We start from the raw sequence: 13,702 nt of genomic DNA, 5'->3' as shown, positions 1-13,702 counted from the left end.
GGAATTTAATTAGAAGGCATATTCTGACTGCTGGGAGTGATTTTTTTTATTTTATTTTATTTTAATTTTTTTGCTTCATGTGAAATTTATTCCTAAAAAAAAAAAAAAAATTCTTGTCTAAACGTAACTCAACATTATAGTAATTGTCCAAGATTTTATGGAGTTTCAAGAGTTAGCCAAGAGAAAAGTTGACTCTTAGAAGATATTTTCAGTGTCTATGCAGATCAGGTAGGTAAGAGTTAAGTGCGACGGAGTTGGCATCATCTAAAAGACTGTAGAAATTGGACCAAAAATGTGGAGTTTTAAAGCAGTATCTCCTTGTGGCATGTCATTTAGGGCAACAAGGTTACCTACTCGAATCACTGGATCCCGAGTTGACATGAAACGCATCTGTTGACTCACGGTTTGTATAAGCACGTGCAGTAGTTACTAGGCTATCCAATTCTGGGTACATAAAACTTCTGGGGCGTGCAAATTATTGGGGAGTGTGTGAGGGGCAACGAAAACTAGACATAAAAGGGCGCGTCTCCAAAGATAACTGTCAACGTGCACTCCACGTTTATAGAACGATTCGGTGGGCGCGGTGGAAGCATTAATGAACATTTCAGAAAATAAAAACATGGAGTATCGAAATTCACTTGCAGATAATGGACCAAGTCCGCTCCACTGGGACTAAAAAGGCAGGGTTAGGAAAGCCTGAACGCCGCTACACTGTTTTTTCTCCAGGAATAAACGGGGCGTGGGGCTGCTGGTAGAAGGGGGTGGCTCCGGCCGCTCCTCCGCGCCGTCCTCCGGCCCCGGCCGCGCTGCGCTCACGCCGGTCGGGCCGGGAATTTGGAGAGGATCCCTGGTCGCGCGGCAGCGGCGGCGGCGCGCGGGTGAGCGGGTGAGCGTGTGAGCTGGCGGGCGGGCAGGCGAGTGCGCCGGGTATTGGCAGCCAAGGAGTGGAGGTTGGGCGGCTCCGACTCCCTGACGCCAGCGCGACCAGATCAATCCAGGCTCCAAGAGAGAGCAGGCGGGCGGGCGGAGAAAGGAGAGGCCGAGCGGCTCAAGCCGGGCCAAGGCTCGGGGAGGGACCCTGGGAGCGGAGCGCGGCGCAGCGCCCGGCCGGCCAGACCCGGGCCGCGGGACCCCGCTCGCCCGGCCACTCGTGCGCCCGCGCGGACTGGCGCGCCGCTAACCCGGTAAAACGAAACAGACCCGAACCCAACTTTCCCTTCATGCCGCGTCGCCGCCCTCCCCTCGGCGCCCCAGGCTTCCCAGCGCCGCCGCCGTCGCCTCTGCACGCGTGGGGCCACCGCGGTCGTGCTGGGCTTGGGGCGCGGGCGGCGGCAGGGAGGGGGCTCTTTTGCGCGGGGCGGGCCGCGAACCCCCCACCCCCCATGATGGCGCCTCCCTGCAGCTCTGCGGAGCGAACCTGCCACCGCGTCTTCTCCTCATGCCCAGCCCGCCGGGCTTCCCTGGTGTCTTTGTTGGGTCTTCTGCTGTGGGAAGCCCAGTTCCCGGGCCCCCGAGCCTCGGCCCTCGGGCCGGACCGTGCTGGGACCTCCCCGGCCGCGCTCCCCCTCCGCGCGCTCCTCACATCTCTCCCGTGCGGCAGCCGGGCCGAGGCCCGTTCGCGCGGCCCGCGGACCCATTGTGTCCCCTGCGCCGGCGGGGCGACTCCTGCGGGAGCTGGAGGACGACAGCCGGCGCTGCCCTCCAAGGCGCCTGGTGGAGCGGGTCTCGCGGGCGGGGGACCCCGGCGCCCCGGGCCCCTCCACATCCCACACGGGTTTCCTTCTCGGCCCCAGCGAGCCTCTTTGGGGTCGAGGTCAAGGAAAGTTCGCACCGAAATCCCCTCTAATTTATTCAAAGGTTTGGCGGCGGCGCGTAATTTTTTCCCCCTCTTCCGCCTACACCCGCTGCGTCTCCTGGTGTCTCATTCCTTTCCCTTTACCGGAGTCGATTGCCTCACTGTATGTGTATTCGTGAGTTCGCGGTTGAACAACTGTTCCTTTACTCTGCTCCCTGTCTTTGTTAGTGTTTCTTGGGGTTGTTTCTGTAGGAAGGTGGGGGTGGTGGGCGTGAGAGACAGACGTGGGCTTGTTTTTCTAGTTGCTGAAGCTGTATGAAGGCTTTAAAGGGAGAACGTTTCCTTGATGTGCTTTAGGAGGGGAGGAGGAACAAATGCCTGCCAGATCTCACAACTACAGTAGCTGAGCTTTTGTTTATTTTGAAGCGCATGCAATTTTTAAATACACGGTGCAAGATAACCAGTAAAGGCGCGTTCCTTCTGAAAATTGAGGCCGGTCTCAACCATCTCCTGAGAAAGCATCGTTTTCGTGAGTGCTGAGACAACTGTCCTTTTTCTCTGCCCTCCCCCCTCTTTTCTTTCCATTGTATCTGGAGTTTCAAAGTACGTGGAATGATAAAGAAGTTGCATGATTTCTGTTATGTCTTCCTGTTGCTGCAACTCTCAGCGGCTAAATCTCAGAATGCGTTTATTTCAGAACATCTCTGGGTCTAATTGTCTGTTGTGGATAACTTGCCCACACCTCGGTAACACAATGAGAAAACTGTTCCCTGCCCATGTTGATTTTTCATCTTGTTTGTAATTACTTTAAATTGTATTGAAGGTGGGTGAACTGTATTAAAAAAGAATCGGGACAGAAGTGTTCACTGCCCCAGCATTTTCAATTGGTGTAAATATTGTTGGATCAGTGTTATTCTGATGTAGGTGCCAGATCTGAATATGCTGTACTGATTAAAGTGTTTGTTCTGCCCTCTCCCACTCTCTTCCCTATTTGCAGTTATTTGATATTTCTGTGCAGGTGGTGTATCATTGGTGTAATACTGCAGTTCTTAGGAAAGTGTAACTAGGGTCGTGAGAGATGATTTTTCTGGAGATGGGTGATGCCAGAGCCTCTAGAGGATCCAGGCAGGATCAGGTTTCTTCTGAGGGTAGGGATTTGTCCTTGATTTAGTTTTGACCCCTACAACCATAGGTATGTAACCAAATACATTTTACCCCTTACAGTATCCTTTGATTTCATACCCTTGAAGAGTTGATGACCTTTGTGTTTTAGAGAAATGACAATTTTTAGGCAATTAAAGACATTGACCTCTTACACTTCTTGGAATTTAATTTTATTTCTACTAAGTTCATTAAGGCGTTAAGAGGAAGTAAGTCACATTTTCTCAGCTACGTGTATTACATTTATTAGTTAAAAACTAAATTTCACTTTGTAATTTTGATTTCTAGCAATTCTGGGTTAAAGATAAAATCTAATAACTTAGTAGATTGGAAAAAGAAGTAACTTGGGTATAATTACACAAGCATGTTTAAGCTGCAGTAGCCTACATAATCAAGGCCAAGTGTGTGTGTATAAAAGATCTCATTTGTGTAGTCTTACAAGGCTAATGGAGGCATCACTGAGGCTTTATAAATAATGTAAGTTGGGTATAATGTAGAGTCTCCAGAGACGGCAGAGAAAGCATCATTACCAGCCTTTTCAACCTGCTTGAGATCTTAAATTGATTTACAGCACTGAACTGGTGCAAAATGATACATCAGGATGACATGGGGTCAGCCTGTAAAAGTCTATGATGTCAGCCTATTAGTTCAGTCATCATAATTAAACCATATTACAGGGGTAGCTAAGCAGGAGTCTGGCGTTATACTTCAGATATGGGTGGTACATGGGTTTTGTTTATAGTGGAAGGGCTGAGATGGCCAGGAACACCAGTGTGCCTGAAAGAAGGAAAAGGCTTACAGAACTATGAATTTCTAGAGAAAAATTTAAGATAAATGCAGAGATATTCAGTCTGAATTGTATAAGTAGCTTTTCATTTGGTAGAGGAGGAACAGATGCTTTAGGGATGCTGATAAGGACCTTTGCAGCTCTGATATGTGTACTGAATGCTTCATGTGAGTTTGAATTTAACTTGGCCTTAGGGACCTTCTAAAATATCAGAGGACCACATACTTAACTATGATCCTTTTATTACCACTGAATTTGCACTGTATTGATGTATCCTTTTATTACCACTGAATTTGCACTGTATTGATGTTTCTTTAACTAGTCTAACTTACCAGGCCTATACCAGAAACAAAGATATTTGAGTTGAACATATAAAAATTCAGGAAAAGAAGATCCTTGTTTTGCTTAAATTTCTGACAGTCCTTATTTAGCTTATGGATTATCTAGGGCTCTGCTGTCCACTAAGGTAGCCATAGTCACATGTAGCTGTTTTGAAATTTTATTTTATTCTATTTTTTTGAGACAGGGTCTCTCTCTGTCACCCAGGCTGGAGTGCAGTGGCACGATCATGGCTCACTGCAGCCTCAACCTCCCAGGCCCAGGCAATCCTCCCACTTCAGCCTCCCAAGTTGCTGGGACTGCAGACACTGCCACCATGTCTGCCTGACTAATTTGTTTTTGTATTTCTTGTAGAGACAGGGTTTCGTCATGTTGCCCAGGCTGGTCTCGAACTCCTGGGCTCAAGCTGTTCTCCCGCCTTGGCCTCCCAAAGTGTTGGAGTTACAGGCGTGAGCCACTGCACTCTGCTACGTATAGCTATTTAAGTTTAAATTAAAAGTAAATAAAAATTCACTTTCTCAGCACTAGCTACATTTCAAGCACTTAGTAGCTGCTTGTGGCTAGTGGCTGCCATACTGGACAGTGTGTGTATAGAGTAGTTCCATCATCACAGAAGGTTCTGCTAGCCAGTGCTGCCCCAGGACATGCACTCTTCTCACTTGTTACCTCTACTAATGAGTTTGTGGAGTCAAAGATGGAATGACATATATAAACTAATTTTATCACTAACTAGCTGTTTTTTAAAAAATAAAACACAGTTTGGAAGGGACAGTTGAAGCTACTGGATAAAAGGAGTTTGACTTTTCTGTAGATCTTATTATTATTAGTGTCATCGATTCTAATTTGGTTCAGCGTCTTAGAGAGGAGAAATAATTGTAGCTAACCTTTTTTTTCTAAATGTTTACGTATGTATGCCAGGCATTGTTTATAATACCCATATCTCATTTAAGCCTCAAAACGTCCATAAGTACTGTTGTTGTCACATTTTACAGGTAAAGAAACTGAGGCCAGTATGATTCAGAATCTTGCTTCAGACTGTGTAGTGAACGATTATGATTTCTAATCTTACCTGGGATATGATCGAGGCAGTCAGACTCTAGAAACTCCATCTTAACTATGTTTTTGGTCGTTCGTTCAGAAGACCCAAATCGTCATTGTTCTGCTGTGCTTTGGTATGCCAGTATAGACATGACTTGGCTTGTGTTTTTTTAGGTCTTTAAATAAATTTACCTTCTGTTGTGCCTTTCTTGGCTATCTTCTTTCCTCCTTTTGTAAATGTTTAAGAAAGGAAAAATAATGCTTATCTAAGCAGCACATAATTTGAAGAATAAATCTGACTTGAAAGTAACGCATTTCAAAGCCAAATTAGTTTTATCTCTGCTTTTCTGCATAATTCTTGTCACTTTCCTCTTGCATTTTCTTACATAATCACAAACTGGTATTAAGTTAGGAGGAAAGTTGTAGTAATTCAGTTTGTCTGTCTTATCAAAATTAGTCTGTCTTTCCTGAGCTGTTAAACACTGTAAGAATAGTAATTACTAATTCTTTGGGGATTTTTTAAAAAACATTTAGCATCTATTTTTATGAATGTTTTACAAGGTCAGGGCTGTTTAAGAATCTGATGAAAACTATGGCTCTTGTATCTTCTTATTCCCACCTTCCTATCCCAAAATGCTTATATGCCATGGTGAGTTAGTGTATACACTCAACTCTCCAAATCTCATGGTCTTTCGGGTGAGGTAAGTCCATGGGACTGCCCTGCCAAGTGCTTTCATAAACATTAAAGTTTGTAATTTCTTTTACAGAGAATAGAGATATTTAGTATTAAAAGTTGCTTTAAAGATTTTCTAATCTGGTTGGTTCATATCAAAGTGAACAATCTGAAGTCTAGAGAAGGTAACTGATATCCAAAGTTACCTGTCTAGTGACTGGAAAAAGGGAAAGCCAGGATCTGGATTCCTCTTAGCATTAAGTGCCCTTTTTTCCCCCCCTACCACGGTCACTATATTTCTGAGGCTTTGGTGTGAGCATATCCAGTGTAATTTAGGGAAGGGAGGAAAGAATTTTTTGGCATTGTAACAACTTTTTATACCTAACGTTGTTTGAACTTAGTAGGAATCAAATCTGACAACCAGTGAGAAATGCTTATTTTCTACATATTAAAATTGATTCTTTTTCATTCTGGAGATGGAAAAGAAAAGCCCTATATCTAATTTAATCAATGGGACCTTATTAGAAAACGGGAAATCCAAGATTGTACAAAGTTCGAGTGAAAGCAGGCAACTCTGATATCTAGCAAAATATACGAATCTCCTCTTGACTCTCAAAAACAAATCACATTCCTAACCAAAAGCTAAAGTTTGGGGTATTTAGGGGATAATAGGGAGCTAGGGAGTCCTAGGGAGAGAGTTGGACAGGTCTGAGGAGAAAAAGGATAATTTAAATATAAAAAAGTGGAGAAAACCGGTTTTAAGTCATAGCATGTCTTTGAGGTTGATGAAATGTTCTGCTACCTCTGTATGTGGTTTTACTCTTTGGTACCAAGATTTTAGGATGTACTTTTATTACAAATAGGGGCATCTCCTCTTTGCCCCAACCTGAAACCTCTTGACCCTTTATTTTCCTTTCCTGCTATTATCTGGTAGTACAAATATTCAGTCTAATCTGTTGATCTGTCATCTGATTTGCAGCAAAAATACCTGACACATTTTCATCACTCCGCTGTAGCCACCTTTAAAAGAAAAGGAAAGGGAAGAAAAAGGCAGAGCCAAATAGTATTAATGTAATTGCTTAAAATCTAAATTAAAATACTCATCTTGGTGTGCGTTATTAAGACAGTGTCAGTTTTAGAGGTGCAGGGCTAGTCCTATATGCAAAACAGTAATGTCTATAGCTATTGCGGGCTGACTTGCAGAAATGAGCGACTTCTCTAGAACATTTATTTGCATAAAGGAAACTGTCTTTCAGAAAAGAAAAGCCAAAAGTTTCATAAGCATTTTCACTCCAGTGACATCAGAGTTTTAGTAAATACTGGGAACTACAGTATTTGAACAGTTTAGCATCTTTATAATTTTTGTTATAAGCTAAAATCTGAACTTTAGAGAAGACTCTCTCTTGAAAATAAAGCATTAAATTCTCTAAGATGTGAGGAAGTCCTTACCTGGTGATTCTTCCAAATCTCTTCTCTGTTTTTAGTGTTTGAAAAAGGAGTATATGTATATATATACACACACACACACACACACATATATATATATACACACACACACACACTCCCCCCTAGGTTTGCAGTATAGATTGGTTTCTTAACAATTTTTTTTTTTTTTTTGAGGCAATAAGCCTGGATCTGAAGAAAGAACATAGAATTGTTAATTATGCATGTATATGCTTTTGAGTTCAGGATGTAAATGAATATTCACTAGGTCCTGTTTGGGAAGAGGAGGAGAGAGGGGTCTCTCTGTTTATTCAGAATATATTTTTATACATAAGTTTTAATGCTTTATTTGTAGTTTCCCCTTAATTGTAGGGATGCTGTACTGTGGATATTTTGCTCTACAATCTGAGATGGTTAGGGTATAGTTACTCAAACTATTCATTTATTATCCTCCCCTGTCTTTTTTTTTTTTTTTTTTTTTTTTGTGGTTTCTTTGTGGTGTGCTTATGCAAAGTAGATGTATTCCAGACCTTTATAGCTTTTCTTCTTTTAGTTTCAAACACTGCAAGAAAAGTAGGGGGAGACTGTCTGTCAGCTGTTATAATTAGGCATTAAATTGAATCATTATTCAGTTAACTAAATGCACGATCTTTTGCTTGTTTAGATTGAAAAGAAGCGTATCTTTTTAATGAAGGAGGGATTTAAATGGGCCCTTATTTGATAATTTTGCTGCAGTATTATAATAAGTATGTGCTTCATTTATTCCTTGAATATTTATTAGCTCTGAGGCTCAATAATTAGAGGATACACAAAAATGAAAAATTAAATGCAGCAACATTATAAGAACTGTTACAAGGTAGTATAGGAGCAAATTGTACAGACAGCTCACATCAGGACCACTGTGGCCTGAGTTTGCATAGGTAGAAGGAAGAGGGACATTATAGGCAGAGTAATGGCATGGAAAACCTGGGAGATAAGCATGAGTGTTGAGTATCTGTAGAGCAGCACTGTCCAATAGAATTTCTGCAGTGATGGAAATGTTCCACATCTGTGCTAATACGGTAGCTGTGGCCACACATGGAGCAGCATTTTTTAATAAATTAATTTATGTTTCAGTAGCCACATGTGGTTATCATATCAAATAGCATGGATCTAGAGGTAGTGAGCAGCCCTGCCTGACCTCAGTGGGTGTTCCTCATGGAGCCTAGTATGGTGGTGTGGAGGGGATTTTCAGAAAAGTTGAGTTCCAGTGAGAATTTTAGGGCCTTAAACTGCAAGAATAAGGAAACATTGGGAAGTCACTGAAAGTGTTTGAACATGCAGTTTGCACTGGAGGAATAGAGCCCAGTGTCGGGAGATCAATAAGAAAGCTATTGAGTTATGTATGAGATGATAAATCTCTGATAAAGGTAAACATGGAAAGAGAAGGATTAAAAAAAAAAAACATGAAGGCTTGGTGATTACGTGGCTATAAAGTAATGAGAAAGAGATGTCAGAGATATATCCTTAAGTTTCTAACCTTGGTGGCTGGAAAACTAATAAAGGTGTTAGTTAAGAATAGGGAAGAGCTGGTTGTAGAAGGAATAAAAATTGTGCAAATGATAAATTAGACTTGATGTGTTAAATTTAAGGTGCGATATCTAAGTCAGAGTATGCTACAGGCAAGTCAGAGATAAGGTTTGGGAGGACTTGAAAGCTTTACGTTAGACTCTCTGCAGTCATCTACTGGGTATTCTGAGAACCACAGAGAGAGAAAGAACTGGTGGACTGAATCTTTATTGGAGCCCACAGTTAGGAATTGGTAGAAGGAAGAGATTAATTTGAAGTAGACTGTCTGAGAGGCTGTTTGACCTAGACCAAAGAAGAAACTGAAAGAAAGGCATGGGGTCAGAGGAGTGGGGAAACCAGGAAGCCACTGGAAGAGAGATTCTAGAAGTAGGTTTGGAGGGGAAAATGTACTGTTCAGGGTGAAGGAGAAGTCAGATAATCACGTGAATGCAGTTTCAGAGAAGACTGAATACATTAAGAAGCGAGAAATAGAGTCTTATACTGCCTTAAGTGGCTTGCATTTTAAGATAGATGAGACCTCTTCATATTTGAAGGTTGAGGGGGAGAAGTCAGTGGACAGAGAGCAATTGGAGGTGATGGAGTTAGCCATCTGGAGCACAAATGACAAAATATTGACCATTGTAAGGAGGGACAGTTGTCTGAGAAAGAAACAGAATGGGGTCCGAGTGAGAGGAAAGCATGTGGCAGAGCTCCTGCCCACTTTTGCTGATTTTCCTGTATTGTTGGAGGTAAGTCCTTTCACTGGGATGGTGAGAAGGAAGATCAGCACACGGTAAGGGAAGAAGAGCCACCGGAGGTAGTGTGCCGGGCAATCTCTAGAGAAGTCAAATTCTAAACAATTGGGGGGAATCCTGGGGTGATGTGTGGTGAGGCTATTATATAGGAGACTAGGTTAATTGTTACTTTTTGATATCGCTTTGTGGCCTGTTAGGCTTAGGGATAGCAAATGAGTTCAGAGATAAGGCTCTGGAGTCTGATTGCCTGGGTGTAAGACCAAGCCCCAACACTTAACTTGTTTTATAAGGAGCCTGATGAACTAAATGAATTGAGAAGAGTTAGTAAGCAATGAAAATCCTGGTAATGAGGTAGTGAAATATCAAGTTTGAGAATTCGTAGATAACAATTCTAGACAAAGGTTTCTAAGAAAAGTATAGAAATTGAACTAACAGAAGAGTCCCTTTAATGATTTTAAAGGTCATTTAAGTTGATTAGAACTTTAAAAAATAAGTATTGTATTCTGAATTTTTCTATGGCTTATCTTATAGCATTCATTACGGTTAAAAACATTGCTTTTTCATTAAACCAGTACATGCTTAATGCAGAAAGATTCTGCAGTGGATTCTTGTCATAGCTTTAGAAGGAAAGGGGAGATTGATTTATGCCATTGGGGGGAGGGTTATTAATAGCCAGCCACAGAGCCCTTCTAAATGTGACTCCAAAGGCAGAAACAATAAAGGAAACTTTTTATAGATTTGATAGCATTTATTATGTGACCAAACATACTCAGAAACAAAACCTGAAAGACAGATAAAGAGATTTGCAACAAATACTGTTCTTTGTGAGAAAGACTTGTGTCAATAGGAAGCACCACCCCAATAGAAAAATTGGTAATGGACCTGAACAAGCATTTCACAAACAAATGAGATGCCAACTGCTGACAGGAAGGTTCTGTGCCTGTAATCCCAGCTACTCTGGAGGCTGAGGCAAAAGGATCACTTAAACCCAGCAGTTCAAGGCTGCAGTGAGTTATGATTGTGTCACTGCACTCCAGTCTGGGCAACAGAGCGAGACTATCTCAAGCAAAAGGAAAAAAGAAATACAAACTACTAATGAACATAAAATGTTTTGGTTATGTCCTCTATCAGACTCTTGATTGAAATGGGGATGATGTCTTCCTTTTTCCTGTATTTTGTCATTCGTTGTATACTAGGAAGTATCAGTCTGAGTAAACTGGGCTTTTCTCATTTAAGGAAAGGAAGTCCGAATTTCCCAGCCTTCTAAGAGAATCTGGAGTTTCAGGGAGGTACAAGATATATATAAAGTGGAGTTGTAAGAGGCAAGCACCCTGCTTCCCCATGGCATGGTTTTCATCCAGGAGTTTCCTTATTACAGTGTGAGGGGCTATCAGTTATACACAGTTTCTCAGTCACCTGGCATAGATGATGAACCTTGAAGACACCAGTGCTTCCTAGAGCATATTGAAATAGGCCCCTTTCTCTCCTACCTGAATTGCAGTATTAGATTTTATAGTGGCATTTACTCACTGATGTGAGATGCAGTGATGATCTTGGAGAGTGGTTTTGATTATTGAGATGGACGAGTTGATGAGGTATTAAATAAAGTGAGAAAAGTCCCCCTTGTAGTAAAACCTTATAATGTTTTTTAAAAAACTTAAAAGTTAGGCATCAGTGTTTAATTTTCCAAATTTTTTTTAAAGGATAATAGTAGTCGTGGGTTTTCTGTCAGTAGAAAACTCAAACTGTTTTTCCCTCTGCTCTCACATTACAACAGTCAACACAAAATACTTTTGTGACTAAATGTGTGTGGGTTTTCCCTACACACCAAACACTGGCTGAGTGTCTTCCAGTTCAATTTTGACACTACCTGGAGATAGCCTCAGATCCCACAGATTGAGGGTTCAGTCCCACCCACCTCCGACATAAGTCCAGGACTCTGGAACTTCTGGCTGACCAGCTTCAAGTTGGGGCTCCTATGACCCCGCTGTTTGGATTCAATTAATTTGCTAGAATGGCTCACAGAGTTCGGGGAAACTTACATTTACTGATTTATTATAAAGGATATTAAAAAGGATACAGATGAAGAGATGCATAGGGCAAGGTATGGAGGAAGGGGCATGGAGCTTCCATGCCTAACCTGGGCGTGCCACGCTTCAGGAACCTCTGCGTGTTCAACTGTCCAGAAATTCTCTGAACCTTGTCCTCTTGGTATTTTATGGGGCTTCATTTTATAGGCATGATTGATTATACCATTAGCCACTGGCGATCAACTTAACCTTCAGCCCCTTGCCCAGTCCCTTGAGGTTGGAGGGTGGAGCTGAAAGTCCCAATCCTCTAATCCTGCCACCATCCTAAAGCTAGTTAGGGGCTGCCAGCCAGCAGTCAATCATTAGCATACAAAAAGACATCACTTTGGAGTCTCCAAGGATTTTAGGAGCTGTATGCCAGAAACAAGGTTGAAGCCCAAATATGTATTTTACGGTACTGCAGGTTTAAATGGCTATTCATATGCTGCCCATAAGGGAATGAGTCTGCTGGTTATTGGTAGGATCCTTACCTAACTGAATTACATTCAGTCTTAAGTGGGTTCTTACCTTGCCCTAGACAGAATCAGAATTTGTCCGTGTCTTCTCTTATCATCTCCTTTCTTTTAAATGACCTGCAAACATTTTAAAGTTGGATAAAAAAGGCTTTTAAATCTCACCTTAAGGCTCACAGCTTGGCCCACCAGCATCCCCTGCCCATCCGTAAGTCCTTTCTGAGTGAGGTGTGACTGAGAATACGGGCCCTAAAGTGATACGCATTGGTGAGACTTGTCACTTAAACTCTTTGAGCTAAGTGGTAGAGGGAGGAGAAATGCCAGGAAAATCGGTCGTAATTTTATCAGAGACAGTAGTTTTTAATGAAAGAGAATAATGATGCAGTGAATATTGCTGTAGAAATTATATAGCTGGTTGTGTATAGCTTGCCATCTCATCTATTACAGCTTCCTGTTTTGCTTTTTGCCCATTGCTAGCTTTGCAGTCCAACATAGTTAATAACAACGTCTTTATTTTTCATGTGTTTATGTTTGTGTGCTCAGGACTTCTATTTAGTTTATTCAAGCTTGAGGGAATGATTAGTTTTAAATGTTTTTCTGTTAACTGCGAACAAAATTAACTAGATTATCGTTTAAATGTTGGCACAAAAACTGTATTTATAGCATTTATTTGCATTTATTTGTAACATATTTGCTGAAGAGTTTTGTCAATTTGTGTGGGCTGAGATGTTCTGTATTCTAGAAAAGGCTCCTTTAAAAGGGGTGTATCCTCACTGTGGAGTTCTGCTTTTTTGTTAAGCTGATATTAATTAATTCAGCACGTATTTTATGCATTCCTGCTGTGTATCCAGCACTGGACTATGTTTTAGGTGGGATAGAGAAAAGTGTAAGTCATTTTCTGCCCCGAAGAAGCAATCTAATTGGTAAGAGGAGATTATACATTTGAAGCTGTTTCACTTCAAAATCAAGGGATTGAGGGGAAAAGTCTGATGCGTTTGGTAGAGCTTTTGCCTCTGGCTCACTTCTACCTTAGTTTATTCTTTTTTCTTTTTTTGAGACGGAGTCTCGCCCTGTCACCCAGGCTGGAGTGCAGTGGCGCGATCTCGGCTCACTGCAACCTCCGCCTCCCAGACTATAGCGATTCTCCTGCCTCGGCCTTCTGAGTAGCTGGGATTACAGGTGCCCGCCACCACATTCAGCTGATTTTTGTGTTTTTAGTAGAGACGGGGTTTCACCATGTTGGCCAGGCTGGTCTCAAACTCCTGACCTCGTGATCCACCTGCCTCACTCTCCCAAAGTGCTGGGATTGCAGGCGTGAGCCACCGCACCCAGCCCCAGTTCATTCTTTCAGCAAGGTTTTGAGTGTCCGTATTTCTATTTATGCTTATGTTCATAGTGTATCTCTTAGACAGCTTGATAAAGTTGGGATAAGGGATTGTAAGTATAGGACCTGCACTGAGATCTTCTAACTTTGAGCAACAATACAAACCTGCTTGTCTAGTCTAGCATCTGTTGTCATACCTTTTATTACAGTTACCTTATTAACTCTTTAGACTGGAGTTCCTTGAGGGTATGGCCAGTGTCTTTATGATCTTTGTGTTAGCACAGTGCCTAGCGCAGT

General features: G+C 42.1%; 1 protein-coding gene across 5 annotated transcripts in view; it reads left to right on the top strand.

The window, feature by feature from the left end:
- Positions 1-785: 785 nt before the first annotated feature.
- SMAD1 (SMAD family member 1) overlaps positions 786-13,702 on the top strand; it is an 89,181-nt gene continuing 76,264 nt past the window's right edge. Inside the window, exon 1 of one of the 5 annotated variants that reach the window (XM_023227083.1) lies at positions 786-878. The gene's annotated coding sequence lies outside the window, so the exon portion shown is untranslated. Of the gene's footprint in view, positions 1,185-2,261; positions 2,325-13,702 lie in introns of those variants that run through there. The other 4 variants (XM_023227076.1, XM_023227068.2, XM_023227090.2 and 1 more) reach the window with 4 other exon arrangements.

The sequence above is a fragment of the Piliocolobus tephrosceles genome, chromosome 3 (genome assembly GCF_002776525.5).
Source record: "Piliocolobus tephrosceles isolate RC106 chromosome 3, ASM277652v3, whole genome shotgun sequence".
NCBI classification, from domain to species: domain Eukaryota; kingdom Metazoa; phylum Chordata; class Mammalia; order Primates; family Cercopithecidae; genus Piliocolobus; species Piliocolobus tephrosceles.
The sequence above is the reverse complement of the archived record's forward strand: the minus strand, read 5'-3'. Positions and strand labels throughout refer to the sequence as shown.